At 37.7% G+C, this 6,007-nt stretch overlaps 1 pseudogene; it reads left to right on the forward strand.

Moving 5' to 3' along the window:
• Nucleotides 1–1,597: 1,597 nt before the first annotated feature.
• On the forward strand, nucleotides 1,598–1,713 carry LOC123617233 (U6 spliceosomal RNA; annotated as a pseudogene).
• Nucleotides 1,714–6,007: the final 4,294 nt, after the last annotated feature.

Below are 6,007 nucleotides of genomic sequence, written 5' to 3' on the forward strand. Positions count from 1 at the left end.
AAAAATAATAATAAATCAAATAAACAAATTACAAAATTCAAATTTCTAATTCCTGCCTCCTCCCTCTTCCTCCACCCTGACCTCCTTTCTTTCAGACACTCTCCCTTTGTCACCTCCATAAAAGCAACTATGAATGAGTATCTGTCAGTGACCCTCCCTCAGTGTGAGGGACAAAACTACAAAATCAGGCCTTTAATCTGAACCTCAAAAGAAAACCGGGTTCAGGCAGGCACGTGCCCCATTGCTGTCTCCTGAGTCCTCACACACCTATAGATCTATTTTTAGTGACAACATCCAAAGTAATTTCAGCACTTGATAAAAACCAAATGGCTTCCCACAACATTACCATTAGAGCATTTTATGCTACCATAAAAGGAGCACTAATTAGACAGGAAGTCAGGACAGCTTTATATTTCTCTCTCTAAATGACAGAACATTGTAAGCTCTGGAGTTAGAATCATTTTTGTTACGAGTTCTTTTTAGATTTAAATATAGACCATTTCCAAGCTCATTTTGTAAAGCTCATGTCTGAAGAGTCATGAATGACATATTTATACTATAAGCATCTCTTAAAAATAGACACAAGGAGTTTATTTCAGTCCCCAAATAAAGATGTTCACATATGCTAAACAATCACCAGAGAGAGTTTCATATCCATGTCTCCAATTATCTACTTGATTCCTTATCAGCAACAATGAAGTTTTCCTGGCAAATGGGAAGCATTTAAACATACCAGCTTCCAGTGGGGATGCTACACAGTCTTCCTAGTGCAGGCACTAAACCCAGAGAGAAGAGGGGAGTTTTATTTTATTGGATGACTACAAATTATTGCTTAAGATCATGGTATTTCTGGGATAGAACAAGATCAAGTTTAAATGTTTCCAAGTGTCTTTCCTATGCTGTCATTTAAAAATTTTGTAACGTCCTTCCCATAAGAATACTTTTTATGGAATTTGACACAACATTGTAAAATGATTATAAATCAGCAAAAAATGTAAAAATAAAATAAAGAAAACAAATGAGCACCACATGCATTACATAAACATTAACTACAACACTGGCTGAAGTGCAAGGTATGTTAAATCATGGGCTGAATATAATTATACTTTGAATACAGTCTATTGTTTCTCCCAGTGTTTAATACTATTCTAGGCAATTTCAAATCCATTTTTCTGTTTCAAAGCCAAGCTACAATTTGTCAAGTTATTATACTTTTATCACCCAGCTATGTTACCAGTGGGTATTGAATGAATACTAGTACAACAACAACAGTAATTTTCTGTATCCTAGTCTGAAATTATAATGCCAATCTCTTCTATTTGGCCTGGAATTAAATAAAAATAGGAGAATTAGCAAAGAATTTACATTAAATTTTGTAGATTGTGCAGTCTACAAAATGACCTGGCAAATATAGGTATTAAAGATAAGACCCAGCTTGCATTCTGTATGTAGAACCAGGCACCTTGGCATTGGACTCTGTCCATGGGTTTTGTCAAATTCAGGTAAAGATTCCTTACAGACTAATGACAATCCTCAGTTTTAGGGCCCCTGTGGCCAAGCATGCCATCAGAAATCTGCCCCTGTTTTAAGATTCCCAGTGCTTGTTTCAGCATCACATACTCTAAAATTAGAACAATACATGTTCTCTCTGTAGTACATGCGTGGCCCCCGTGCAAGGATGACATGCACATTTGTGAGGCATTCCATGTGTTTCCATCTCATGTTCATGGACTGGAAGAATTAATATTGTTAAAATGGCCATACTACTCAAAAGTATCTACAGATTCAATGCAATACCCATCAAAACACCAAAGGCACTGTTGACAGAAATAGAAGAAACAATCTTAAAACTTGTGTGAAACCACAAAAGACCGTGAATATCCAAAGCAATCCTGAGAAAGAACAAAGAGCCATCACACGTCTTGATCTCAAATTATACTACGGAGTGTAGCAGTAAACAAACAGCATGGCAGCAGCACACAGACACAGACCAATGAAACAGAACAGAGAGCCCAGAAGTAAATTATGGCATAAACGGTCAACTAATATTTGACAAGGAAACACAGAACACCCCACGGAGAAAGGACAGTCCATTCAACTGGAAAAACTGGGGGGAAGAAACACACACAAAAAACAATCAAATTAGACCTCTATCTCACACTCTTCATAAAAACTAACTCAAAATGGATCAAAGACTTTAACATAAGAGCTGATACTATAGAAGAAAGTATACGGAAGAAAATGTAGAGAAGCAGCTTATTGATCTTGGTCTTGGCAATGATTTTTTTAGACATGGTGCCAAAAACACAAAAAACAAAAACAAAAATCAACAAACGGGACTACATTAAACTCAAAAGCTTCTGCACAGCAAAGAAATAAAAAAAACTAATAAACAAAATACATAGAGAACTCATACTTAATAGCAATCAGTCAATCCAATTAAAAATGGTCAGAAGAACTAATTAGACATTTTTCCAAAGAGGGTGTCAAAAATGGCCAAAAGGTACATGAAAAGATGCTCAACATTACTGATCATCAGGGAAATGCATATCAAAGCCACAAGGAATATTATCTCACACCCGTAGAATGACTATCATCAAGAAGACAAGAGACAAGGATGTGGTGAAAAGGGAAACCCTTATACACTGGCAGGAGGAATGTACTTTGGTCCAACCAGCATAAACAATATGGAAGTTCCTCAAAGAATTGAAAGTAATCTACCACATGATCCAGCAATTTGGGGTTTATACCCAAAAGGAAATAAAAACAAGACTTTGGATTCCCATGTTTATTGAAGCATTATTCACAGTATGATGATAAAACTGAAAATAACCCAAATGCCCATCAATAGATGAATGAATACAAAAGATGTGGTACATATACACAATGGAATATTATTCAGTCACGAGAAAGAGGATATCCTGCCACTTGAGACAACCTGGATGGACCTTAAGCACATTATGTAAAGTGAGGTAAGTCAGAGGAAGACAAGTATAATGTGATATTGTTAAGATAAGACTCTTAAATATGGAGTCTTAAAAAAAAAAAAAAACCTTTAAAAAACAAGGGAGTATGGGTGGTACCAGGGAAACCACAAAAGACCCTGAATATCCAGGGTCTTCTCAAAGAAAGTGAAATGGACAGATAGATCCTCCAAGGGGATTCTGAACTTAATGGACTGGGGTGGTGACCTTCATGAACCGAGTATGGATGAATTCTTCAGATTGATAGCTTAAGGGTACCAAGTTGTGAGAGGGAGTAAATAAGCCGTAGAAATATAAATGCCCAGTATAATGAATACAGACAATGAAACTATACTACAATTATGTAATCTGATAAATATTGCTACAATGGCGATCATATTACAGTGCATGAAAGTGTCAAAGTAACATGCTTTACACCTTAAATTTACACACTACATGTTAAATTTATTCAATTAAAAATAAAAAAAAGACAGACACATAGATCAATGGAACAGAATAGAGAGCCAAGAAATAAAATGACACATAAATGGTCAATTAGCTTATGACAAAAGAGCCAAGCGGGTAAAGGACAGTCTCTTCAATAAAAGGTATTGGGGAAACTGGACTCCTATCTTACATCACACTCAAAAGTCATCTCACAATGAATTAAAGACTTTACATATCAATGTCTGTTTAGACTTAATAGCACACCACCTCATGCAAACTGTTAAGAACCTTAAATAGGAGAATGCTATTTATACCCCCAGCCTTTATATTATTATTGTGATATTTTATATTTAAATAAATCATAAACCCCACAGTACAATGTTATGATTTTTATTTAAATTATTTTTCAAGTAAAAGACCCCCAAATTAGACCAAGCATTCTAAAGAATTCATCCACTCTCAGTTCATGAAGGTCACCACCCCAGTCCATTAAGTTCAGAATCCCCTTGGAGGACCTATCTGTCCATTTCACTCTCTCTTTGAGAAGATATAAAAAGGCCCAGATCCTGCGATGCCTCTAAGGGAAATCATCTTAACAAATGTAATACAGGACATTTAAATGCTAATTACAAAAACAAAAATGTCAAATTAACCTCAATTATTCTCCCTTGAGCCTTACTTTAACCTTTGGGAATTTCATACATTGTTAAAAATTATCTCCCAAATAATGAATCCTAAGACCACCTGCCCCATACTTTTATACTCTAACCCAACTTTTTCCCAAAATACCTTCTGATTCCCTTGGTAATGATTAGACATACCGGGAGACTTAAAAAATAAAGTGCAGATAATAGAATTGTTAAACTAGCCATGACTTGTTTTACAAGTGTCCTGCCCAGATTACAAAGGTCCTATTCTATCATGGGCAGCCTTGAGAAAGGCAAACACTGGACTCAAAGATTGACAGCCTTCAGAAGCATCTTGTCCAGATTTCTCATTTCCTTTCTCTTCCCAGGGTTTACTATTTCATATCCCACCATCAAGAAGTCCCCCTTGTATTAAAAATAAAAGCATTCTGAAGCATCTATGCTCAAGATACCAAGATGTAGGCCCACGCCTGAAGGCTCTAGAGAATAGTCTGTCAGTGTCGCGATATCACGTACACATACACACCGTATGCGGAGAGAGCTGATGGCTACTCTGTTTATTGATTCTCGTAAAAGGGTTTATATAGTACATGCATGATGCCTCACATACCATCTAAGTTATAACAATGTTAATAATCTTAAGCCATTTAGGTTCCCAGACTCCAGGTTCCCAGGCTCCTGCAGTAAGCACAGGATGTTACATGATCAAGGACAGATTGTTTTAAAGTTCATCACAAAACTTCATTAAGTAGGCCATCTCTTATCCAGCTGGCTGTGCCTGTCTTAGGTTGTCCTCCTCTGAGGATCTTACCCATTGTTGGCCATCCGGCCGTCCATACTGGATACATTAAGTAGGCCATCTCTTACCCAGCTGGCTACGTGACAATTCTCACAGCTTGTTTATCAGTTTAGCCCATGGCTTATTCTCTAGAGCCTTCAGGCAGGGGCCTACACAAGAGAGGCAGAATTCCATCCTGTACCCCACCTAGGCATTCCCTGACTTCCACTTTCTAGTGTGAGAAATGCTCCCAAGTGCCCCTGCCCCTCCCCCCATCTGTCACTGAGGTAACTGTTGCAGTGACAGATCTTCTCAACCTTCTGAACAGACTTACCACAGGCACATGACCATCCCAGTTGCACAGGAATTGCTTTCAACTCTATCAAAGGGGAATGAGGAAGAACATGAATCACAAGGTTTTAAGAGTCTAACTTTGAATAGAACTGATTAGAGAAAACCTAAACTATCCATGGAGCAAAGAGGAAGAGCATCCTGTAGGAACCTTTCTCACCAAGAGCTGGAAAACGTCTCTGGAAGAGTCTCGGCTGCTAACGTTAATGGCCCGCTCTCCAGACTCCACCCAGGTGTGTTTGCTAATCCTCCCTGGGCCATTCCTCAGGACGTGGGCTGAAGCTTCTCTCAGATCTCATGCTTCCCTGAGAAGATTGGTTTTATCAGTATCTTTCCAGAACTCTAACCCTCATCTCTGCTGAACAGACTACATTTCTCACCTGAGTTGTTTGTTACTTCATTTGGTTGTTTTGCCAATATCATCAGCTTGACCAAAACCAACATTTGCACAGGAAATCTGAAGCCATTACAGTGCAACAAATATAATCTGAAACTACTAATCTTAAATCCTAAAAAAAAGAGAATTAAAAAAAATCGAATCTAAGTATGTCCATTATTCATATTTGCAGAGCCCTACATAGCAAGAGAAAGTCCATTAAATATAGGCACACAGTGGAATCACAAAAGCAAGGACTGTGCCCAGTAAAGCTGACAGTGTTTGAAGACAGAGCATGGAGAGTCAGCAGGAGAAATCTACAGACACACTAACCTTGGATTTGAGTCCTCATTCAATAGCACACAACATACAAAAGACTAACCTGCAGGTTCAGAAAATAAAATAATTTGTGATTAGGAACAATCATAGGTAAATATTAGAAGGC

The sequence above is a fragment of the Camelus bactrianus genome, chromosome 3, assembly GCF_048773025.1.
Source record: "Camelus bactrianus isolate YW-2024 breed Bactrian camel chromosome 3, ASM4877302v1, whole genome shotgun sequence".
NCBI classification, from domain to species: Eukaryota; Metazoa; Chordata; class Mammalia; order Artiodactyla; family Camelidae; genus Camelus; species Camelus bactrianus.